We start from the raw sequence: 26,508 nt of genomic DNA on the forward strand, positions 1-26,508 counted from the left end.
ACTGTTCACAGATCTTAAGTCTTGCCAGTTCAAACTCTGGCTCTTCTCCATGGGCTTTTTCCCAGGATTTTTTTTTTTTTCTTGAATACTCTCTTAAGTACGCTGACATTCCAAGTAACAGGCCCTAAGGCAGCTCCTGGGATTTGAGTCAGCTATGGCTGAGGACAGATTTATTAAGCCCATTGTAAGGGGAGAGCTCAGAAAAACTTTTTTTTGTTTGGTTTTTTTTGGATGGCACTTCTAAAATATATAAACTGTTTGGAAACGGCAGGGTGTGGAGTGACTCATGCTCTTCATCCACTGAACTTTCTTGTGTGGTGAAATTTTGGCTGGGATGAGGAGTTTGCCTAGGTGTGAATCGGCTGTAAGCCTTGTGAAAGCACTTGGGTAGTGATTTGTAACTGCAGTTGGTTGGTTTCTATTATACTGTGGGGTGGATTTGGTTTTTGGTTTTGTTCTCAAAGGACAGCAGTTAAAAACTGGATGGGGAGCAGCCGCCTCGCACACCTGTGTTCTGCAGGGGAATCCTGTGTCCTCCTTAGCAGCAAACCTACCATATATTTCAGGGATGAAGAATCCTTAAAATCCCATTTGCGGTGCCACGAGGCCTGGCGTTTGGTACTGCCATAGCTGCCAGTGTTCTCTGCACCTGTAGTTCTAATGGCGAGAAATACGATCCTTTACTTGCTTCATTTTTAACCAAAAATGTGTGTGTGTGTATGTTGGTGGGTTTTTTTGTAAAGGATTAATTTCTCTAAGGGCCTTCTTCCATTTTCCCACATCTTGCTTTTAGTCAATGTGGCTTTGTCAAAAGCAGTCTGGTTTCCACAGCGACGGAGTTGTTAACACCAAAGATGTCAGTGCTCCAAGGTGGGGAGGGGAGGGGGCTGCATTTTCTGGCTCAGCTGCCTCGCCACGGTAGAGGCCCTTGCTGCAGCCACGCTACAGTACAACGTCTTCATTGTCTTTGTGAAGAGTAAAAGCCTTTCATTTTGTTCTACTCTTCCTTTTCCAATCAATTTACAGTCAAAATTTGACACTTGGGAGAGTGACGGGGCTTGATGGTCCCTTGACGCTTAGAAGCTTCCTGTTCTTTCAAGCCCTCCTGTTCTGAAGGGCACTGCTCTGTCGTCTGCTTTTTAAAGAGTTTTTCTATGAACAAAATAGCACTTGCAGACATGCAAAACCTGTAGCAGTGAGTTTGCGATAAAGGAGAGTAGAGCAGTATTCTTTTTGACCCATGTTCAATGTCTGCTTATGAATGCTAACATGAAAAATGATCAGTCCTTTTACCTTGCCCAGTAATGTGAAACCTGCTCCCATTAAACCTGCTCAGATGGGTTTTCTGAGGCACCTATCCCCTTAGGGTGGGAACTAAGCCTCGCTCCTATTGACCTTGGAAAATTGCATTGTCTAAAAGTGTTTTCTAATACATAGTGAACCTGTGAAATTCACTTGCCTCAGGAGCTCGGTAGTAGTGATGCTGGGAAGATGTTGAGAGAAAACAGCACTTCTCTGAGTATCGCAAATGTGAAGAAAAACTCTAGTTTCAATATACTGTACACATTTGGCTGGGGTCTTCTAGATCATGTTGTTAAAACTGGCAGTTCAGGATAAGTAATGAAACTTTGAGCTTCAGAAGGCATCTTACTGCTTCTCTTGTGTTAAGTGTACTGCTGCTGCAGGTGTAAAATCTCCTGTCCAAGGAGAGGGCGGTGGAGCTTTGGTCTCAGCTTTGCACATGGCCGTAGCCCTGGGTAATGTCCATCACTTGCATAATAGTTTCATGTAAGGGTGTGTCTTCCTGGGCAAGTTATTCTTGTCTAAACTAGGGTGTAAACATAAAGTGAAATAGATTTTTCACAATGGCTGTTCATATTTAGATCATTTTTTTCCCCTTATGAAGGGCAGGGCAGGAAAACACTTTTACCAGACTTGGCCCATGAAAATGCAAACAGTGTAATGTTGTTGAAACTTTTCAGGCATGTTCTGCTGCTTATTTTCACCTTTAATAGAAATTATGGTAAAAAGCAACTGCTGAAGACAGTTAAAACCAGAAGCTGAAACTTTAGAGAAGTGGGAAGTTAATAAACTGTCTCAAATACATGATGAAATGATGTACCCAAATGCAGATATGGTTTTAATTCAGTTTTTGGATGCCTATTAATGACTTGTAAAGACTAAGCTTTGTATCTGCAACTTATAATAGAATCGCAACCCACTTTTGATAGCTGGTTGTACTCTTAGTGTTTATTTCTGTCTCTTTCTTAAGTATCTGACTCTGCGCTGGAGTTCATTGCACACAAGTCATTCTTACAAAAGGCAAAATCTCTGGAAGGCTGTGTCTTGTCTACTGGAATTAGGTGTTTTCCCAGGTTTATCAGATTTAGTTGGGTGGGTTTTCAATTGATTTTATTTATGTTTGGAAACCTACAAAATAGCATCTTGCAGGTTTTCTGGCACCAGAGTGCAGGGAAGCAGACTGACAAAGTGAGAGTGGTGGATGAGGAAAGGTCAATTAATTTAGAAACAGTCTCAGCTCTGGTGGATTGGTATCAAGTGGAATTTTCCTCCAGTCTCTCAGCTCTGTAATAGCTTTTTCCTGTTGCTGAGATGCTCTGATTAAAGGCCTCTTGAGGGTGGAGGGAGTGTGAGAGTGACTTACAGTTCCAGTTGCTTTTCAGAAACCTTGATTGCCAGGCACGCCTCTATTTTGGCAGGTGAGTGTGACTGTCTTGACTTGCGCTGGGGCTATATGCCTGTTACTGTTGAAAAATGGGATATGACACTCAAGATCTACAAAAACTAACCTCTTACTGCAGTAGGGAGGAGGAGAAAACAGCAATGTACGTTATTGATAAGAGACTTTATACAAGAGCAATTAATTCTGAGTCTTTCCCACCTCTCTGCTGTCTGAATCACTGTCGTGGAGGTGTGAGAGAAGGTGAATGACTGCAGTGTTGCGTGTTTGTGCACAAAAGCCAAGTCTCACAGGGGAAATATGGAGAAGGTTCTCCCAAGTGTTGGTTCAATAAAACATCCAACACAGAAATAATAATTTTTTGTTAAATCAGAACGCCCCAGACAGGTTCTTGGTATCTGTGACAGTCTTGAGTTTTGGCAATTGTAGAATGGTTTGGGTTGGAAGGGACCTTAAAGATCATCTAGTTCCAACCCCCCTGCCACAGGCAGGGACACCTTCCCCAAGACCAGGTTGCTCCAAGCCCCATCCAACCTGGCCTTAAACATTGCCAGGGAGGGGGCAGCCACAGCTTCTCTGGGCAACCTGGGCCAGTGTCTCACCACCCTCACGGTAAAGAATTTCTTCCTAATATCTAATCTTAACCTCCCCTCTTTCAGTTTAAAACCATTCCCCCTGTCCTGTCACTCCATGCCCTTGTAAAAAGTCCCTCTCCACTTTCCTGTAGCCCCTTCAGGTACGGGAAGGCTGCTAGGAGGTCTCCCCGGAGCCTTCTCTTCTCCAGGCTGAACAGCCCCAACTCTCTCAGCCTGTCTCCCTAGCAGAGGTACTCCAGCCCTCTGATCATCTTTGTGGTCCTCCTCTGGACTCACTCCAACAGCTCCACGTTCTTCTTCTGTTGGGGGCCCCAGAGCTGAACGCAGCACTGCAGGGGGGGTCTCACAAGAGCGGAGTAAAGGGGCAGAATCCCCTCCCTTGACCTGCTGGCCACGCTGCTTGTGATGCAGCCCAGGATACGGTTGGCCTTCTGGGCTGCAAACGCACATTGCCAGCTCATGTTGAGCTTCTTGTCAACAGTCACCCCCAAGTCCTTCTCCTCAGGGGTGCTCTCAATCCATTCTCTGCCCAGCCTGTATTTGTGCTTCGGATTGCCCTGACCCACATGCAGGACCTTGCACTTGGCCTTGTTGAACTTCATGTGGTTTGCACAGGCCCAGCTCTCAAGCCTGTCAAGGTCCCTCTGGATGGCATCCCTTCCCTCCAGCGTGGTGACCACACCGCACAGCTTGGTGTTGTCAGCAAACTTGCTGAGGGCGCACTCAATCCCACTGTCCATGTCACCAACAAAGATGTTAAACAGGACCGGTCCCAATACCGACCCCTGAGGAACGCCACTCATCACTGCTCTCCACTTGGACATAAAGCAGTTGACTGCAACTCTTTGAGTGTGACCATCCAGCCAATTCCTTATCCACCGAGTGGTCCATATGTCAAGTCCATGTCTCCAATTTAGAGACAAGGATGTCATGCGGGACAAGGTCAAATGCTTTGCACAAGTCCAGGTAGATGACATCAGGTGCTCTTCCCCTATCCACCAGCGCTGTAACCCCGGTGTAGAAGGCCACCAAATCTGTCAGGCATGATTTGCCCTTAGTGAAGCCATGTTGGCTGTCACCGATCCCCTCCTTGATTTCTGTGTGCCTCAGTATAGTTTCCAGGAGGATCTGCTCCATGATCTTGCCAGGCACAGAGGTGAGACTGACTGGCTCATACGAGCTAATAACTGTGTAGGACTGTGTAATTTAAAAACTAAAGCAGGAGTTTGCCTGCATCTAACAATCAAAGGAGCATGTTTCACAGGAGGGCATTTTTGGAGAAGGAAAACGGTTTGAGCTTGGAGCCTGGGTAGAGTCAGTGTGAGATAGACTGAGAAAGCATCCATGACACTGCTGAATGTGGAGTTTCTCACACATCATCTTTCCCATCTATCCCAAGCATCAAAGGTCATGAGGAGATTGGTGTTCTCTGGTTTTGTTTATGTAAACTTGAACATCTGAGCCTATCCAGTGTGCTATGACTTTGCACTGTGTGCTGAACAACCGTTTTCTAACTCAAGTCATGTGTGTTCCAGATATCATTTCTTCATCTCTGTTTCTCAAGGGTGCTCTGGCTTGGCAGACCAAAATGGTCATTTATCTCTTTTAAAATTGATCTACTGACCTGCATTTGAGCAAGCTGAAATAGGGATGACGTAGGGGAAGGTATTGTTAATATCGCTGCTAGGCACCAACTTCGCATGTGCACAAACACACCACCTCCATCACTGAGGAACATTGCACTGTTATATATTAAAAATGAATACCACTAATGTGTTCCATCTTCACTTGGGTTCCTGCTGCGTAGGGGATTACCAGTAGACAACTGCATGTCATTACTCCCTACTTTATGTGCACAAGAGCATTAAATCCTTATTCTCTTTGGTTGAGATTAGGGCTGTTAATATATTATTAATATGAATCAAGGTTTTGTTTTATGATTGCTTCTTATTACCCAAAGGTTCCTCATCTTCTCTGAAGGATGTGATATCTTTTAAAGCTCCCTAGTACGTCAGGGTTTTTTATAAGAGAGTTCACCAGAGTAGAGCTCCCTCAATTTCAACTACTTAACTTAGAAAAGTAATTCCTCCTTTGAATCGTTTTAATGTGGTGACCCTACTGAGAAATCAGGTTGCATTGAGTTGTCTTAAGCTGTCTGTTCAAGCCTTCAGATAATACTGGGTTAATTAAATTTATAAAGCATTTTCCTAAACAAATAAATAGGATCCTGTGCAGATTCTGAGCTGTGTGTTAGTGTGTATTGGTCACTAATTACTGGCACTGAGACATCAGGAGCAATTATATCTTTTCTGGTTCAATATGACTGATTACCATTACTTGTTTGTGGCTGACTGCTTGTTTTATAGGGAATATTTCTAGGGAGCCCAAAATCAGTATTCCTGAGACCTCTGACATCCTCCTCCATGCTTGGGAGAACTTCATCTGCAAATACTCGTGGTTTTGTGCTTTCAGTCAGTTTATTCCACGCTTTTTAACTTCTTTCTTCTGTGCAATCAGGGCAGAAGTTGATTCCCTTCTTTTCCACCCCCACCTTTTTCTGCTATTCATTTTCTGGAAGGATTACATTTTAACTGCTAAATGTCAGTAAATGTCAATTTTTCCTTCCACTCTAAAACTTCCTTATTATTATTAAAAATTGTATGAGGGGAAAGTAATCTGTGAGATATCACTCTTTGCAATTTTTCCCTTTTTCTTCTCACAGATCCATTTAGCATCCAATAAATAGAAACTGTACTTCCAAGGTATGATTAAATTTGCTGTTGATCTTTTTCTAAACTACTATCAGTAGTTTCAGTATCTAATTTTTCCTTTAATAAGGCATACATTGAAGAAGAAAAAAGTAAAATTGCTTTAAAAATAAAACAAGTATTTGCATTTGAACTTTTTCTGAGGCCAGGTAGAAGTGTATTATCTCTCTACTCTGCTTTTTCTTTACAGCTGATATGCTCCCCAATTAGTTTTTAATAATTCCTAATTTTTTTCTTTTTTTACTAGTTACATAGAAATATAAGCTCTGGTATATTATTTGCGTGTTTTCTGAAATTGTAGAACTTGTTAGCTCAAAATAAAATACATTGTTTTGCCCTTTTTGCATGTTTGTATATATCTTTGTGTGAGAACATGAGAGCCAAAATTTATATTATTTAGAAAAAGGGGGAACAAATAAACATTAATTACTGGGAACTGTAGCCCACTAGAGCCTTGTTAGCAACGACAAATATACAACAAAATCAAACTTGTAGGATGAGTAACTAAACCAAAAATGTTAGATTCCTTTCTGCCTTTTTCCTGAAAAGTCTGTTGGAGTTTGGCTTGAATTAGGAATTCAGTTTTGGCCTTATATTTGTTTTCTCACTGACTGTGAAAATAGAAGTCAGTAAGCGTTGCCATTTTTAGGAAATACTTAGGCTTCCATGCATAGTATAAATCAAGGATATAGGCAAAAGTAGTCCCACAATAGATGGCATGCTACTTCTGCAGTTCAACATAACTGTACTGCGTTTGTGCTTCTGATGACCCTACAGTAACCCAAGTTTCTGGGATTTAACACCGGGCCTGTGAGGTCTGTGTTCCAGTTTCAGCATTTACATTTTCCTGTCTATCCACACAGAATTATAATTTACATCTTAAAATCTGCCAAATGTGCGAGGAGAAAAATTTGGATATATGAGGATTTTACTCAGCAGAATATACCAAAGTTTACCTAGTTATTTTGTTCAATTTAAGTGCTCCTATGGGAGGATTGGAGGAGCTATGAGGCATGTTTGCCCAGTACTTCTGCTGTTTGGCCAAAGTACTTTTTACGTGCAATTCTTACCTTTACATGCAATGTAAAAGGCTTGGAAAGCGTCAGGGAAGGGTCCCCCTGTGCCCCCTTCCCGCCAGGCTGTATTACGAGTACGTCTGTTGCACTGTGCAGCACCTCTGCCTACCTACAGAGCTGTCCTGGGGTAAATCGCGTAATCACTGCCCCAGAATGACTCCCTGTAAAGGACAGGCTTTGAGTACACAAGAACAAGGGAGTGTTCTGGGATGCGTTTATCTGTTCTTCCAATGCACATGCTCTCCGCTAATCTGAGTTTTCCTTCATACGTAGTCAGATAAGTCTGCCAGGATGGCATCTCCCTTGCCACCTCCCAAATGGCTTCTCTGGTGAGGTGACCCAGGTACAAGGGCAGGAGCAGGTAAGTTGATAAGGATGATATGGGATGATGATCCCACAGATGGTAAGGGTGTGCCCAACTCACGCTCTTAGTGTGAGGGCTGTAACCTGAAATTGAATGCAGGTATCAAAGACTGTAGTCTCCTGTAATGTGAAGTTCCAGCATCTCATTCTGTGCAAGCAGTAACAATTTATATAGTGTCTGTAGCTAGCTGAGTGAAAACATGAGCCAACTGTTAGCACTGCCTTCCAGGAAGCTTGGCTGCTCCAAGAGCTGCTTCTACGCACTGTACGTCAGCCTGCTTTCCCCTTCTTCCTGTTGCTGTTGAATTGGGGTCTTTGCTGGAGCAAGAGACATAAATATTATAAAAAGCCTAGCACAGAATTGGCCAAATACTCTCAGACTCCTTTAGCTTGACTACGTTTATTTAAAATTCTCTTCTATTCTTAAAATGTAATTTGTTGTTAACTGCCCCAAAAGTAAGGAAGTGTGAAATAAATATCTTCTGACTTCACCTGTTTTATTGTTAGTTTTAAATGGAGGAATAGGAGGCAGCAAATTACTTGTCTGTAGATTTTGTACAAAAAAGAAATAAGGCATGCAAATGATGTAGTGTTGTCCAGTGGAACTGAGGAGAATAAAAACAAGTAGCAAGTATATTGGGATTGAAAGAGAGAGAGATAATGACCATTGCTGAAAGGGGAGAGCAGTTGGATAAATGAGTCTAAGAATTATTGATTTGCAATGGTTGGACTTGATGATCCCAGAGGTCTCTTCCAAACTGATTGATTCTGTGATTTTTATGATTTTAATTAAAATAAACCAAAATCAGAGTGGTAGAAAATTACTTTTTTTCAAAAAGCAATGTAGTGGCACAATTTTGTGTAATATAACAGTGAAATAAAGATAATGCCTAGTTTTGATCTTTGAATTGAGCAGGCATTAATAAAGTTAGAAAGTCTTCTGTTCAAGTCTTTAGTTCTTTACTACACCCAGTCTTCCTAGAAACATGAGGCTGAATTTGAACAAAGCAAATGATGAAGTTAGAGTAAAAGAGGCTGAGGGTTGTGTTAAGTCGTTGATTCCTCTGTTTATGTAAATCATTTTCAAGTAGAAGTAAAAGGTACAGAATAATAACAGAGTAAAGTAATCAATACAATGTTACAAAATCAAAACGAAGTGGAAGACATGTAGCTCTCCAGAAGATGGGAGAAATAGGCCAAAGTAAAATATTGAGAATGATGCAGACTGATACTTGAGTACGAGTTTATTCCTTTTGGGGATTACTTAAGGACAGCACAGCAGCATATAAAAAGTTAAAGAACTTTCTATGCAGATGCACTTGGAGACCCTGAGTTATATTTGGTGCATCATTGTTCATCTGGTTCGCTACAATAGTGCTGGTGTTGGAACTACTTAATGTGTGGACGGAACTACCATCTGCACTCTGCAAATTTCAGCATCAAGCGACAGATACTGCTTATCAAGAAAGATGGGGACGGGGGGAAACGTCAACTATCTGAATTGTTCCAAGAGTAGATTATTCTGGATGATGAGTGCTTGCAAGGGTGAGCAATGATGAAAGCTGAATATATATGGTTTGAAGACAGCATCAGGAAAGGGCATCTCAGATAAAATACCAATTACTTTTCTGATGTAATTAGCTTCTCAGGCAGCATCGGAGTTAATTGTGGAAAGAAACAAAAATAACCACCAAAGTCGTTGTCCTTGCTCAGGCAAAGTATCTGTCAAGTTAAGAGAGCAGTTTATCTTGGTGAAGACATCAGGACTGTGACTAACATGATAACTGTCGTGTGAAAAGAAAAAATAACTGTCAGGAGAAATGATGATATTGTGAGGTCAATGCTATGAGTGCTCTTACCAGGGAACTCTGCTGTGCCTCTGGAGAGACGCAGAATGGGGCTGGACAAAGCACTTGCCTGTAGGCAGGTCTCATAGCTTAACTTTCTGGTGGGGTTGCCTTGATCTGCATGGCCTCTCTCATCTTAATACTCTGACACACTTGAAGGATGGTATTTCCTGTGCTGAACAGAAATAGTTTTGCAAGAGTTGTTTTGGCAGAAATTTTTCAACCATTTCCAGTAATAAGACTAGAGGAAAAAATTGTTTTGCCTGCATAAAATACAAGTTAAGTTTCTAGGGATTTGCCTGTTACTTGGATTTGAAGTTTGTTGAGGGGTGGACTTTGTTCTAGGGAGTGTCTTACCCTGTCACCCTTAAAATCATCCCAAGTTCAGCCAAATTCTAAATCTTTAATGGTCAGTAGAGATGTGTTCAGTTTTAACAGATGACTTTCCCAAAGGTGCATTTGCACTGGGCGTGCTGCAGACTACAGCGGAGCAGGTATTTTCCAGGAACTGAATCCCTGCGCTCCTGAAATCTATCCTGGCTCTGGACACAGGTACTAAGAGAAGCGGTCTCTGATCTGGCCTTTGACTCTCCCACTGTCCCCAAAAGCACAGAGGAACACAGGTTACCGGCAGAGAGAATGGGGAGCAGAGAAACTGGGGCCTGGAGGTGGTAGAGAATGAGATCTGCTGAGGAGGCACTGCTGAAGGAGCAGCCAGGACGCAGAGGCAGGAGCAGTAAGACGATGGATGGGGAGCAGAGGGTCAAGGCTGAGTTTGGATGAGGGGCCCAGACAGAGAGGCAGAGACAGGGAGCCGAGGGGTAAAGAATGGGGAGGGGGAAGAAAAGTAGCTGGAGTCTGGGATTTGGAGGTAGAGAACCAGACTGCAGGAACGAAGGAAGAGCTGACTGAGTAAGGGCTCTGATACTAGTTTCAAGGGGTGGGAAAAGAGCTTATTGGGTGATGAGGCTTGGTAGGAGACGATGATGGGATTAAGGCAAAGGGTCAGAGGTGCAGATAGGACCAGCAGGAGGGTTGGGTTGGTTTGGGTTTTTTTCCAGAAGATAAATAGAAACCTTCCTAGCATAATGCTCGCCCCTCCAGGCAGGACTGCATCTCAGAATCTCCTAGTTTCCTAGTTTCTGTCCAGTCATCAAGTAGCTGTAAAACTCATTGGTATAAAATGTTTTAGACCCTCTTGTTTATCCACAGTTGTTATATTTTGTTATTGTCATTAGCTACTGTTTTTCCTAACTGGCAGAGGTCTGTGCAGTAGATATGTGAGCTTTAGCTCTGCAGTTAAGTCATGAGGGATATCAGTATGAAAATGCATAAGGGGATTTCTTATTTTCAGGGTTGTTTTGCTGTTGCTAAGAAAAAAAAGAAAAAACACACCACAAAAACTAGATAATCTCTCTCACATACACAAAGCTCCTTCCTAAAGTAGCAGTTTTGGGTTGGGAAACTGAGCATTCAGAGGTAGTAAATGTCAGGTTCCATGCTATGTATGTGCTTTGACTATATTGCACTCTTATTTTCTACCACACCAGCCTTTTTTGGTGCAAAGGCAAAATTATTAGATTGTTAAATGATTGGTTTCAATAGGTGGTTTCATTGTCATTGTTCATCATTAGGACGAGGTTTCTTTACTTCAGGATATTTTAGACCTACTTTGAAAACAGATTTTTTCATTCCCTCCTGGTTGTGCTTTGTGGTGTTTTCACTATAATGCCTGGATCACTGTTATTTTCACAACGTTGCTTTAAGGTAAGTTTGTATTGTCCCTACTTCACATATGGGGAGCAGAGGAATAGGATGGACTTCTAAGAGTAAAAGTATCCACTGAATTTTGGGAGCTCCATTTGAAATATCTGGGATGTGAGTGGCTTGTTTTTTGGACACCACCCCCCCCCCCCACCCCAGTGCACTTAGTAGCAGACTGCACTTTAACACAAGCTGAGCTTTTTAGACCCAAGCTCTGTTACAGCTGGGAGTGCCCAGGAGTTTTGCAAATGAGTCTGCAGTTCAGGCTTGTAAGAAATGAGGTATCGGCAATTAGTGACTACCTGCTTGGCTGTTTACTTCCTGAGCATTTCAGAAGACATCGGAAAGGGACAAGAGTGGAATCCAGATTTTTGAGAGTAGCATTCAGCTGTGGTAACCACAAGACCCTTCTTTCTTATATTACACTTTGCAGTTCCTATGTAAAATGAAGAGGAGGTGGGAGAGGCTACAGATAGCAGTTCCTGTCGCTCTGCATCCTGACTTGCATCCCAGTCAGGTTCAGGTTGTGCTCTGACTGTTGTAAGGACGAAGTTGAAGAGGGAGGAATAGTGTATAATAATTCTGTGTTTAATACATACAGACAAAGGGAGCAATGTTCAGGTTGCTCAAGCCCCTTAATCCTAGAATTCACTAATGTTAGAAGGTCTAAAAGGGCAATTTTAATCATACTATGAAATCTGTATTTTGTTTTTGTTAATTATCACAGAGGCCTGTTGATAGCAAGAACAAAATAAACAAATGGTTCTTTTTTCATCTGGAGCATTTTATTTATTACATATTTATTGAGAGGATATTAAATGGTTCAGAGAAAACAATTTAGAGAAAGAACAGAATGATGAAATTGCTAAGTTACACTGTATGCCCAGAATTTATATTATCAGGATTTATTACAGCCTCTGTCATCTCTGCGTTGGAGATTCTCAAACAATTTGTGCCAAAAGCACCCTGTTGCAGAAAAACGTGAGGAAAGTGACATCCAGAGACAGTCTTTGTCCCAAAAGAAGACTGTGACCTAGAAAAGGATCTGAGATTCCTGGGTCTGGTCTCTTAATGGCAAGAGCGTAGCCTCTTAACCATGCCATTGCAGTTCATACAGGCAACAGGTACATGTAAATTATTTTGTCAGAAAAATCCCTGGTGTAATCTTACAGGTGCTTTCCAGGGCCATAAGCTGCAGAAAACTTTCAGTTCATGCAACATGTAAAGACTGTAACACACACAGCTCTCAGCGAAAACTGCAACCCGGGCCTTGCCTGCTTTGCTGCTAATTTTGGTTTTTGTCGGGAATATGCGAAGAAGAGGATTAAGCTTTCATTTCGTTTTCTTCACTTTTACAAAAGTTACCTCGTTTGCTTGGACTGGATCAGAACTTCAGGTTTTGAACTGCCGTGCAGTTTCCTTTGGAGGTGCTTCTAGGTGCATGTAGTGGTTACGACAAACACTGCAAATGGTCCTGGTGGGAAAATAAGCTATATAGGCTGCATTTCCCCCTTTTCATTTTCAGTGGCACGGCTTTGACAGCTTAGCTGTGTAAAAGAATATTAATGTATCTGAAAAATCCAAACATCACTTGAAGGTTTTAAAACCACAGCCCTGCGTGTTCTGAGCGGTGAAAAGAGCCCATATTAGGGTATTGCGGGAGAGATGGGAGGCTCTACACGGGCTGGGGCAGGGGGAGGGAAGACACGGGATTGTGCATGTGATGTCTGCTTTCTTTCATGTGTTAAATTGGTAGGACTGCCACAGTGAGCTTCTGTGCTACCTTTTCCCAAATAATAGCAACTTGGAGACAGCGTATCTGAGCTAAAGGTACAATAAATAATAAACACACACTGAACTCAATGGATTATTGATAATAAGGAAATCTATGGCAACAGTATTTACAGGCTAACAGCATGGAGATCTGCAAAGATAGAAAAGATGTTATCAAATGTGGCCTAGATGAAATCTGGACTGAGGAGTACTGCAAGAACCTACAACACTATAGAGGATTTATAATCTATAAATCTCTAATCTTTAAATTTAATAGTATCCTTGCAGAATGAACCTTTGAATTTCACCTTTAAAGTACCAGAGAGCACTGCTGGATCCTGGGATTTAGATATCTTTCTCTCTTTGGCTTCTGCCAGCTATTTGTTGTTTTTTTGTACCTTTTGCAAGGTATGTAAGACAACTGGGTGGCTGCATCTATGAGGGAACAAAGCTATTGCATGTATTGCAACACAGCAGGGGATTCATGGCCAAGGCCTGCAGGGTTGTCAAGGGGAACAGAGCTCAAAGCAGGGCAGCATTTATTTACAAGCTTCCAAAGACGTGGAGGCTGTGCAGCTTTAAAAGTTGCCGTCAGGCCTTTTTTGGGCAGACCAAGAGGTGCGTTTATGGGTTGTGGCTAAATGTCACAATTCCAAGTTTCCAGACGTGTCTCTGAAGGAGGGTGGTGAACTCTGTTGCTCACTTCATTTAATGCACATTCTTGGGTTGGTTTTTGCTCAGTTGAGCTTCCCTAAATATTTGCTTAATTAAAATTTGAAGTCGTATGCTTCATAATGTTTCATCAGACTTGTAACTGGTGGGTTGGCATGGGTCTCTCTGTAGCTATACTGAACCTATCAATAAGGTTGGCTGCTTTTTTTTTTTTTTTTTTTTTTTTTGGTGTTATTGTAGCCAGAATTGGGGTCATGAAAAATATGCGCTTAGTCATTTGAGTAAGTGTCCAGACTTCCGTCATGTTGCTGCAGCCAAGCCTTATTCCATCTTTCTTAAAAGGCAACAGAATTTTTCCTTCTGTTACAGAGGCTGAAACACCCTTTATTAGAAATTGTCTTGGTAAGCATGTTGCAGAGTTATGAAAAGGCTTCACTTTCATATTCCAAGTCCCAAGTTCTTGTGGTGTTTTCACCTAAGGCTCACAGGGATAACTGAACGAAACAGGCAGAGGTATTTATGTAACAGCCCTTTGGGAAATGAGCAACAATATTTTTCCAGTAGTTCTTGCTGTGTCAGTGTATGTTCTAGAAACTAAGTGCAGCTGTCGCGTGGCATTCCCCAGGGACCCTGTGAGAGTCCTGGTGTGCAGCTCTCCAGTTCTGCCAGCATTGGTGAAACTTGTCTTAGGGGTGTCTTGTTTTCTCAGGCTCTCTTCTGAATCCCCCTCACACTGCATGTAGAGAGTGCATGTACCCCTGAGGAGGTTTTCTTGCTAAGGCTCATGTTTTCCTTTCTTTTGTGGTAGTTGTTTTTAGAAATACCTCCCTTAAAACTGAATGGGAAATTGTATTTTGACTGCATGAAAACTTATCAAATACAAAAATTTGATTCCCCACATCTAGAAACACCCAGGAACTTTTAAAACTCCTCATGAGAAATGAGAATAGCCGTGCCCATCCCAAAATAGACAGTGGTTCCCACTCAGCTGCGATCTGAGAAACTCAGGGCTACGTCCCTACTTTGCTAACTTGTGTTTCAGTGGTGGAAACTGGGAGACACAGCACACACATAGTAGACAAGCAAAGAGTTCTGTGTAAGAGCTATAAGGGCTCGGGTAGTGAAGTAGAAGACCCTGATCTAATTCAGGCAGAGCAAGGCTCTGGAGGTGGATTTCTGCGCCCAGACTTAATAGGCAAATCAGCTCTTGGTCGTTTGATGTGTAAATGCAGGGTGTCTTGGTGGCTTTGAATGGCGGTTCTGCCCAGGACCTAAGAATGCTTTTTTACCAGTCTGATATGTATTTTCGTGTGGAAACTTTTAGTTTTGACTAAAAGAGTTCTAATCTTGCAGTTGGAGATACAGCTAGTGATGGATAATTATGAATTCTGGCAGAGCACCCCCTATGTTCAAAATATTACAGCTTCTTAGTTCAGAACAGTCAACTGCTAAGAAGAAACCGGGGCTTGAGGAGCTTTAAGGTTTAATGCATTAAGGTTTGAAAAATGTCTCCAGATTCTGCAATAGTTGGTATCATCATTTAGTATTAAGAAGTGTTTTGAAAGTGATTGCGTTTGACCTGGTTGAGCTTGTACTGCATAGTTGTATGATGAGAACGATATATCACTGTCTTGATGTTCTTTCACTGGACCTCCAGGGATTGTCCTCCCTCACCTGAAACAGAGCAATGAGAGTCAAGAAGCCTGCGATGGTAGGGATGCTGGGGTGCTCTTCAGAGCTGGTCTCTTGCTGGTTGTGAGCAGCCCTTGTAACTTGTAGTAGCAACTAATGAGGAGCAGGAGGGTCACAAGTGTGCCTGTGAATTTGGACAAATAACCCTCTCCTTCATCTTATGACACATGATTGTCAAATGGTGAAGACAAAACAAGAGATGGTTTCTAAAGGTTTTCAAAGTGGCCACTGCTTGGGAAGGTGTTATGTGGCCATATATAAATAAATACACAAGCATTTTTGGCGATAGGAAAAGGATTAATCCATGAAAGTTGAAATTATCACCACCTGACAGGTGTTGGACAAAATCCTGCTTATTAAGCAGGTATCATCCAGGTCCTACGGAGTGCTGCGTGATGTTCAAAATCTGCGAATTTCCCTTACGCTTCCTGTTTCCACTTGGGGATCTGTCTTCCTGACTGATGGGAAGAGCATCATGGCTGAGTGCCTTCTCCCCTTGCCACTGCCTGCTGTGAAGTGTTGAATCAGCTCTGTTGAGAGACCAGCAGCTGCACGGCTCAGACAATCTGTTTCTCTGTTAACATGGCTTTAGTGCGGGTATGTTTTCCTGATTCCCTGATGTGTCACGCCTAGGAGAATGATACCGGATGGCACATGGCTTCTGTGAAATCATCACCTCAGAAGTCATTAACACTTTCATGGGGCAGCTGTTTCCATGGTACTAAGGTTAGTTGGAATCAGGCAGGTGACTTTAAGGCCACAAAGATCTTCGGAGTCCCTTTTCTCCATTGCCCCAGCTTTCTCACTCCCTCCTCCCCCTTCCTCAAGCCCAGACTTCTCTCTCAGGCATGCTGACTTGTGGAAATGAGCCAACGTTGCAGTGTACCACAAGCAGATACTGCTGCAGGGAGTGGGGGGGGAAAGGACAGTGTTTTAAGAGATGGAAACTGATGTATGTTTCAGCTCGGAGAGATGAAAAGGACTGAAATTCCTGGAATGATTTTTGTTCAGCAGTGCTTTTGCTACATCTCATTTTTCTGACCCCTGTGCAGTCCTCGGCATGGTGCCACTTTAGCCAAGACATCAAAACATTAAACTTCCAAATATTCTTGGGATCCTTCTCCTCTTCCTTTTGCATGTGTAGTCATGAGGCAGCCAACACAACGCAGGAGTGGAGAGGAAATCTATTCAGGAATGTGAAGGAAATGCTCTTGGTTTTGGCAAAAAACCCACTCTTCCATTTAAGCTGCTCTGTTCTTCCTTTGTGGTGTCTGACTGCTTTCTGTCATCTGGTTGCAGGGAATGTGAAGCATTTCTCTCTAAGATCTGTCAAAGAAATGGAACATGGATGTTGGGGAGGGAGCCCTCTGCTCCCACCTCTCACTCCACAGCATATCCTGGTATAGGGAAAATCTTTAGAGGGAGGCTAGGTGGCTAAAAACTGAAACGAAGCGGGCAGCAAAATGGAAGGATGTTCCTTGCCCTCTGGAGCTTAGGGGACATAAAGTCTGCTTGGCCGGAGTAGCTGGGAGCAGTTACTCATTGGGGGCCAGCAGAAGTTCTCGGCTGTTGAAGGAGAGCCTCTGGGATTTGGTGCTCGACCACACAGCATGGGAGTCTGGATGGGCTGGGCAAATAACTGAACAGGTTTGGATGAGGAAGGGGAGCTGTGGCTCAGGAGGGGTTTAGATTAGAAGGATGGAGCATTTATGTGGCTAGGGGATCTTCCTTAAAGGCAGCTTACATGGTGTTTCTTGAAGGTTTCTGAAAGGAACTGGGAAGGACTGTTAGAAGTCTATAGACATAGAAGGTTGCCTATGAACTGGCAGCTCCCAGTTGTGTTCTAGGAAGTGTGTGTTTTCCAGTATCCTGGATATTAAAGAACACTTAATCAAGTAGTGAGGGCTGTAAGGCATTAGCTGCTCCAAGAGTGTGCTGTGGGGCTCGGGAGAAAAGTAATGGTTTTGATTGCTAGATTCTGATGTCATTCTGGCGAGGCAGAGCTATAACCTTGGGTGGCTAAACTAGTGCACTGAGCAGAATGAATCAATGAGAATTGTAACATAAATAACAGTTTTACTGCACTGTCACTTGCTTATGCTGACTCCATCTGTTGAATTTCCCCTTCCCCCAGTTTATTCCTTTTCCTATGTAAGAGTTACTTGGCTTTAGAATATATATTCAGCCAAAATAAGCACAAGAAGTCTTGAGAGAGCAATTTACTTTCCTCTTTCTCTTAATGGCTTCCTTTGCATTTGTAGCCTCAGCTGAATGCTGCATAGTTTTGCTTCCATTCACAGTCACACCATTCTCTGTCATATCTTTGCTGTACACAATAAGCAGTTCCAGGGATTTTCATGGCTGATGGACATTTAAACCATCAACCACTGAGCTACCTACTGAGTTGTGACTTAGAAATAGATACAGTTCTTTGCCTGAAAATGCCAATTGCAGAGCTTGCACAGACGTGAATGTGAAAACATATATAGCAGTGATTTGAAGCGCTAGAGAAATCTTACAGACGTCCTTGCTGAAGGTTTTAGGGCTTTGTTTTGTTTTTGAAGCCAAGTCAAGTTCCCACAGGTGACAGCTTTCAGAAGTGAATGTCTGACATTATGCTGGCCAGAGTCACTCCAGTTAGTTTCCAAAGAACTGGGTGAAATCTCAGTATCTCTTCTGTGAGGGACTTGAGGTACAGTTGCTGTCAGTGCCACTGATGTCTGGGATTTAGCAAGTCTCCCCTTAAGGTAGTGCTTAAAAGAAGTAGATGAGCCCTGTGGAATGGGAGAAGGAAGATTTGAGAGGTGTTTTTTTTTTATTTCTGGGTTCTTGTATTTGGATGATCTAGGAATACTTGAGAGAGATGGTGCAACAGAAGAGAGAGATGCTGCTTGGCCTGGTAGGTCATGGGGCAGAAAGCACAAATGTGGATGTAGAGAAAGGAAATGTGAAAGAAGAGGAAGAACAGCAATATGTGAGAAAGAACTGGCCTGGGGTGGCCTATTGCCAAGCTTTGCATGCATGGATGACAAATTCATGTGGAAGGGGATGGGAAGTCAGCTAAAAGGGAGTTTAGGTGTGTGGGCAGTGGTATGAGAGGACGGTATCTTCATTCTCAATTCTGCTGCCAAATGGTGGAGCACAGAGGAGAACATAGCCGCAGTTGTAGGGGGGAGCTCATTAAGGTATTAACTGTCAAAAAGTGGGGCTGAGGTGCAGACAGAGTGAAAAGACAGATGCTTGGGAAGTGCCTACAGGATTAATCCAGCATGCACCCCGAAGAGCCTCTGTGTGCTGGGGAAGGATGTCAAAGCCTTCCTGGGAGTTCTTGTGTGATTTAATCTTCATAACTGTAGTCACACATGCAAGAAATGTAGAGAAAGGCTGGGGGGCAGCACAGGTTCCTTTTGGAGCTACTGTTATCTGTGGTTAATGAGATTAAACATGTTGCTAATTTTTCCTTCTGCCTTGTTCAGTATTATCACTTCTGTGTTAATTTTGATACTGCTTATTAGCATGAAGACTAGGAAAGGGAACATCAGACTTAGATCTTCCCAGTGCTTCTTTTTTTCTGGTCTGTGCCTTCTGCCACATCCTGCTCCAACAAAGGTGTACTGTGCCTCGCTAATCTTGGTATCATTGTCCGGCTGTTCCACACAGCTGTACAGACAGGTTTCATGGCAGGTAGCACTGAAATGAGCTTTAAGCACTTTGAATAACCTCTATGATGTTTGCTCTTTCCCCTTCTTCCTGTGGAAAAAGTGTGTAGAGTGCAATGGCTATTACTACTAGAGTAATTAGGTATGTTATTGGGGGGTTTTGTGGGTTGTTTTTTTAAGGAAAACAAAAGTGTAAGACTATATATCTAACAAAGAAGTCATATTATTGGGAGAGGGGTTGTTTGGGGTGGTTAAAATGGACCTTAGCAACTGTGGCTGTCAATATTGGGAAGCATATGAGAGGGTCACATCCTGGGAGACACACGTTCCATCCCATTTCATGGCCATGAAAAGTGCTAATATGTTTTTTGGAAGTATTGCTGCATCACAGTTACTGCACAGGAGAAAGGCAAAGGTAAGGAAATGCAAGTGGCACTTAAAGAAACAAATGGGAGAGTTCTTTGTGATGGCCATAGTTCTTGTGGAAATCTGTGTCTCAGTCTCAGACTGGCCCCCAAGGCAGCTCTGACTCCTGTACAGGCAAGGTGTATTCTCACTGTGGGAAATTTCACTGTGGCAGGGTGGCAAAACTGTTGGCTGTAGTGTATGTCTCAAAGTCTTAAGTGGTCTTTTACGGGCTTTGATTCAAGCATATAAAGGTGTTAGACACCTAGAAGATCAAGATTATGGTCTTGAATTTGTTTTAGTGTTCTATGAATAGCTAAAGTCAAAGCAGAGGGAAAGTTTGATGGGCTCATGATCTGAGGAGTTGCCACGGCATTTTGTACTGCTGGAATTTTCTTAAACAGCAAAGTTTCACAAGCCAGCTCTATTACTTTTGACCAGCCAAGGACTGAGATGTATGAATTACTGAAGCCAAGGTGCCTGAATCCTTGTTACCAGAATTTGTGAAGTTTTTGTTGAGGTTTTTTCCCCTCTTTTTTTCTTTTCCTTTTCAAATGCAAATCTCATCTCAGGAACTAGAGTGAAACTGTAAAGTAAAAAGTGTAATAGTTTTCAGCTGGGATTTTAGATTTCCTTTTCCTCAAGCCAGAAATTTAGGAAAAATAAAAATAATGGTAGAGCTACAGATTATTTTATTTTAATCACAATCCCAATTTTTTGTAGGTATTTATGCCATACAACGTTTTGGAAAATTTGGCACTATGCTGGTAACCTGAGTACGCTGTAGGCAGAGCAGTGCTGGCACAGCAGGCTGAGCAGCCTGCGGTTTAGGTGCCGCGGCTGCCAGGTGTCCCGCGCTGTGTGCGTGTGGGCGCTGCAGTCAAAATCCAGCTCCATGGAAGGAGACGATGGTTTTGGTGGTGAAGAGCATCTCAGCATGACACAAATCCATCTCAAGGTCCTATGGACCAAAGTTCAGACACTGAAAGAGTGTGAACACAAATCTTGCGGCTTGCCTATTCATCCTGCACTTCTGCCTATCCCCGGAGAAAGGGGGTTTTAAAACGGAGGGTGGAAAGACCTCTAGAGCACTTCCTGATTTTGTTTCGTCTCACATGATCATAATATGCATATTAAATTAGAATCATGGAAAGAAAGGTTGTTCTGTAGTGTGTCAGGGTTTCAGAAAGGGCTTTGCAGCAGGTCTCCCCTGCTGAATATTGACTGCAGGTATCGAACGCAGTTGTCAGTGCTGGCTAAACAGCAGTGCTTTGTGGGAGAAGTTGTCATAAGGAGAAGGTAGAGAGAGGAGGTGGTCTCTAGGCCTTCTTGTATAAACAAGCGTTTGAGGATGTTCTTGTCTGGTAACAGCATGTTAGTAGCTGTTGGTGTTTTCTTTCAAAATACAGTTGTAATGTTTTGAATAAAATAGAAGCCACATGTAGCTTATTTGTAGCCTGTCACAACTGAGTCTAACTGGAATCTTAAGGTGTCGGTAAGAGTTATTTTTCCATCCACACGGCAGAGCAAACGCAGTATTAAAATGCAAAGTAATATGTTTGTAGCAAAATGCATAGCATGCTTTTTATTTAAATCTGTATATACTCCATAGTATTGAATGTACTGTTGCACACTTTTGTCACTGCAGTTCAAATAGATTCATGTGATATTATCAGAGCATTTATCAGGACAGTAGCTTTTCTTCATGGGCATTTTTTGCTCGTTTTTGTCCCTGTCTTTTATGCCAACCTTGCATGTGCAAGGGGGATACCTTTGAAATGTATACTCGCCTACTGCTTTGCCATTTCAGTTGTAATTGCCGTATCTCCACTAACATTTATGAACAAAGACAGTTGAACTTTGCAGAATGAATGGCTAAATGTATGTGTAATTAGAGAATTAATAGTGCTATGTCTCATTTATTTACCTCAGGTTGCAGAGTCATATTGAGTGCCTGGTGGTGATTTGAGTACTGCCACAATAAATAAAATTCAGAACCACACCAAAGTTAGTTTTGAGAGACCTAGTTGATTCACTGCAGGAGGGAGACTTGGAGCAAAATAGCATTTATGTGGTGTGTACTCACTGGGGATGGAGAAGCAGGAGTGCTTGGAGAGCTAAATTCTTCAGCAGCTTTGCTTGTATGTCCAGTGCACAAACTCTTGCAAAAGAGCACATCTTTCTGTTAACCTGTTCTTTTCATCTTTGTCCATTCTACTCCTTCTCCTGTTTTCCCCTGAAAACGTGTGCTTAAGAAATTTGAAACCTTGTGTGTCAGCAGGAAATTGGTTTCAGAGTGTGACTCTGATACCACATGCAAGCAGTCCTCTCTGAGTCCTCTTCTTTCTCACTTATACTGGCAAGATACCAAAGATCTGTTGTAGCCTTTGCCATTTCAAAGGATAAGCTGAGTAGAGATTGGAAGACTGGAGAGGAGAGGTGGATAGAAAAGGGTCCCTCAGCGTGGACAGTAAAATCCTGATACTCAGTAGGGTGAGTGAAAGGATTAGATATCACAGGCAGGAGTGTTGCAAAATCGTGGTATTTGACTGTGCTCTATTATGAACTTGGAGAAGCCCACCTCTGGGACTGGCTGTCTACCTGGGCGCTGATGGAGATGCCAGTTAATGCCAACTGTGGCAGCAGCTTGGACAGCTCTGCAGGAACTGGGATGACAGTTTGTTTCAATGAAGCCTCCAAGCAGATTTAATTTCTAATAGCCTAAGCTGGATTTGAAATAAAAGCAGAAAAGTGAAAGATTTAGTGATGACCCGCTACCTGTGCCTCCCCTGGTTTTATCCCTTGTCTATAGACTGATGCTTCAGTACTAAATAATTTGAGTAGAAATGTGTTCTATTTTTTATTTTAAGAAAAAATTCAATGCTTGCTTTGAGGTTTGCATGTGTGGGTTTCCCTGCTTGCTGGGCTGCCATTGCAAAAAGACACATGCTTCTTGCTGCAGCGTGACTGACTGGCAGTGCTGATGCGTGAAGAAGAAAACCTTGATAATTTCAATTCCTTTAGCGTTCTAACACAAAGGATGGCTTTATCCCTTATAAAGAGATCTGGAAACAGATAAAGATTGTTAACATTGAATTAATAGATGTAGTGCAAATAATCAGGATGTAATAAAAGACAAAATGTCTAAAGCCATAGTGATAGCTCTCTTTTTCTTTTTTTCCTCTTCTTTTTGTAGCATAGGGGAGGGAGGAGATGAAAGGAACATTATCCAAGTTTCCTTTTGCCATCAACCCCTCTTGAATAAAGAACGACTGGAAGAGCTGCTCTGCAGCAAATGGTGTTAGTTTCTGTGCATCAGCATGAATTGAGATTCCAAGGCTTATTTGTAGGATTCAGCATTTTTGTAACAGCTACATGCAAAGAGGAAAGAAAGCAAAAGAAGTCAGACATTTACCCACTTACGCCTGAGCAGAGACTTTTTTTTTTTTTCCCCAGCTAGAAAAATAAATAAAGCTATATATAAGTGCCTATATATTGGTATTACATGTTGAGGACCTCTAGGACGGAGAGTTTCTGCTGGTCCCATTTCTGTTTTAAGAATGGGAATCCCTCCTGTGAGGAAAATAGTGTAGAGATTATAAAACTGATTGTCTACTGAAGGAGAGTTCAGATTTTGGAATTGGTGCAAGTCAGTAAAAGATGCTTGCAGTGTCAGATGCTGCTTTAACATCGCACGTGCAGTAGATGAGAACTGAGTCTGTAACAGGTCTAATCTGCTAAGTGTGTGTTAAAGAGAAAGTCACAAAGAAGTCATTGCTTCCTGTCCTCAGCCTGTTTCGTACCTGTGCCCATGGATATCTTCTCTCTCTGTTGTTACAATTTCAGAGTCCAGAAAATCACTCGCTGCTCCCTGGAGTCCTTAGAAGGCTATTTCCCATATAGATCAGACCATTAAGGTATGAGGGTTCCTGCTATCCTTCCTTGCTTACACAACGCTGAATCGATGGGAAAGCAATTAGAAGATACGGTGTCACTTTTTAGTCTCCATTTTTTTTTCTGTCAAGAAATTCTGCACAGGGAGAAATTTCACAGAGCTGGCCTTCCAAGGTGCAGTTTAGAATTTGTTTTATCTTGCAGGCGCTTGCTAACCTGAGTTAGGCCATTACCCCAGAATTTAGAGTTCAGGCCTCCCTCCACCACCAGGCCCTGAATTAGCAGGGCATCCTGGAGTGGTGTCTGGCATCTGCCCTGTTGTTCCGCCAAAACAGGCAGAGCACACCCCATGGCGTAGCTCCCTTCCCTCTCCAGCTTTTTCAGATATCGAGAAGAGTTGTGTGAATCACTAGGGGTTAGGGCTCTAGAGCTCTTGTACTTTCTTGCCTTCGATCGCCTCTGGTTTTGGTGATCTCCCTGTGAATAACTGTTAATACTTGCTTCATCTGCTTCTTTTAGGCAGTGGTTTGGTAATGCTGAGCTCCAGCAAAAATACAGTTTTCTCCTGTGCGACTCCTGTTCCAAACTGTGTTGCCTGACCACACACATGGGCACCCCCTCGCTGTTGTGCAAAAGCTGCTGTGTGTTGTACACTGGATCACTGATCTGGCTTCGTGAAAAATTGGGAGATGGGGCATGTTTCTTGGGTTTGTCTTGTTTTGAAGTTAGGCTGGTTCATGATCCTGCCTACAGCCCGTCGTGGCAAGCTGTGACTCAGCTGAACTGTGTGGGAGCCCTCGGGGCATGACTGGGGGCTCCTTGAGCTCATACTGTTTGACAAAGCTGCTCTTTCCTCAAACCAGCATGAACCAGCAGTGCTGGAAAACTTATCTGAAACTCTGGGTTTGTTCACAACTATCTCTGTGCTTTTGTAGAATGTCAGGGGAACCTGGTCATAGTCTTGTCAAAGCTATCACAGCAACAGAAGCACAGTCTCTCTTCAGGCTCAGGAAGATGGCAGAATGTCCATGTATGGGTTTTTTTTGCAAGTTTGTTAAATTTAACCATACAGCTAGAATTTCAGTCTGCGTTTCTAAATAATCACCTAAATTTTGTAGAAATTGGTGCTTTCAGCCTTGCCTGGCTTTCATTTTACAGGTGTCTGCATCTCTAAGATGTCTTAAAAGGTATAGTTATGGCTTCCAGTTTTAGACATAAAGAAAAGATTTCATTTATTTTTAAGGCTCAGAAGGAGAAATATGAAGGTTAACAGTTGGTTGATATATCAGATGTTGCTTGGTACATGTATCTGCTCTTTATTTTTGCAGTTCCTTTTCTCTACTTCTCCAGGTGTCATCTTGACATGCGTACGTTCAAGCTTGGCACTGAGGAGTATATGCAACTTGCTGGAGAAAAGAAACTGCAGCATCCTTGGGTCTATCAAAATGCCTCGTAAAAGCTCTTTAGAGACGGAGAATGCAATTCTGTGAAACAGTTTTCATAAGCACTTGGTACAAACGTGAAAAACATCATCTCTGCACACCGTGCAAGCAGTTACGAAGATTATAGTGCAGTTAACATTAGTAAAGAGAATGGTTATGTCTAATTAGTAGCACAGTGTAGGTGAGAAGTTTTTTGAAGCATCCTGCTCAGAAGTGGCATTAATCCAGTAATGTCCAAGCAGTAAACGCTGTAATGCTTTTCTAAATGGTCTGGTTAGTCCTGAGGGTGTTTGGGCTTTATTGTTGCACATGTAATTTAATGAACTTTTAAAGAAACCTCTAGGCAACAGCCCAGACTCAGAAGGGCAGAGGGGAAAATGCTGATAGACAGTCCTACTGAGCTAGAACACAGTGGCTGTGAAGGAAAAGCCACTGAATGGGCTGATGGCTGAAAGAAGTAAAGCAACTGCGCTTGGACTCGCTCATGGGCTTTTTGTCCAAATTGGAGCCGTGTCTTTCTTTAGGAAGCTATTTGTGTTGGAAAACAGGCCATAGCCAGACTGGAGCAGGAAGGAAGAGGCGGGTAGTTAGTGATCTCAAAAGGGTGTGCTCTGGGTGCAGAATGACAGCTGTGGAAGAAGTAGGTTGGCTGCAAGGACATTGAACTCAACGAGAAAGCTTCTTCAGCTCCTTGCACTGCTGAAAATCAGGTGTCACGCTGGAGCCTTTGGAGCAGAGCTGGGGGAGCCTGGAGGGTGGTCGTGGTGGTGAGGCTCACTGCCTGTTCCGCTAAGGAGCCAGCAGCCCTCCTGAGGCCGCTTGTCCCCTCCTGCAATCTCTCTGTGCTTCACAAAAATACAAAAATGTACTTATCAACCTTTTCCTGTTCCCAGCCCAGAAAAGAAGAGAAGCCTCTTACCTTCTGTCCAGTGGTTCACAAGTGCTTCCCCAGCATTTCATGAAGTGTTACACACCCGTCCTGCCATGTCACTGTGTCTGCTTTGCTGAAAGGGATGTTGAAGCAGCAAAGAAGTGTACACTTTTTTTTTTTCCAGTGATGCAAATTGTCTGTATTGGAGTCAATAAAGAAACCAGAATTTGAGACTTCCTTCTTGTGACCTTTAAATCATGAGTTTCCCTATATTGAGACGTGCCTGTGACACCATTTGTGCCTTAGCTTGGCAATTGGATGGAAAAGCAATCTCATTTTCCTGGGCTGATTCATAGGTCCCTAATGACAGGTTACATGTTAATACTTGTTTTCAGAAATCATCATGCAGTTGTGTTTTGACTGGGACCTGATCGCAAACATGAGTGAGAAGAGCTTCAGGCTAGGGCCTAATAGTGCAGCAATTATAGTTTTTGTTTGCCTGTTTGAAAAACAGTTCCCCCACAGTTGTTGTAGTCCTTTTCTAATGCGAATAGATCAGAAGTGATTGCTCTCTGCCTGTTTTTTATTCTGTTTCAATACATTTCTCAATGCTTTATATAGCATCAGTTTTGTTGCTGCTCCATCACTGCAATGATCATTACTATAGGGCATAAAGTATCAAACTCAGATCACAGCCGTATTGTGTAGGAACCGTATAAATGTGCAGTAAAGAGAGAGTCTCTGTCACAGAGTGTTAGTGGTGTCTAGAGAGATGAGGCAGAGGAGAAAAGGCATGATTCAGCAGCGTGCCCCTGTTACACAAAAGCTCAGTTGCAGAGTCGGATACGGAGCAGATCTTCAAATGGGAAGGGACACATTTCTTGTGTATGAGATTGCAGGATCAGGAAAGATGAGCTCTTATCACCCTTCTAGAGATAAGCACCTTTAAAATAAGCTAGCCTTGCATGTGATGGGGAAAGAAGTT

The 26,508-nt window shown here is 42.7% G+C and overlaps 1 protein-coding gene across 4 annotated transcripts in view; it reads left to right on the forward strand.

Moving 5' to 3' along the window:
* Nucleotides 1-26,508, forward strand: part of MAPKAPK3 (MAPK activated protein kinase 3) — a 129,651-nt gene that overhangs the window by 87,405 nt on the left and 15,738 nt on the right. The gene's annotated exons all lie outside the window — the stretch shown is intronic.

The sequence above is a fragment of the Nyctibius grandis genome, chromosome 29 (genome assembly GCF_013368605.1).
Source record: "Nyctibius grandis isolate bNycGra1 chromosome 29, bNycGra1.pri, whole genome shotgun sequence".
Lineage (NCBI taxonomy): Eukaryota > Metazoa > Chordata > Aves > Nyctibiiformes > Nyctibiidae > Nyctibius > Nyctibius grandis.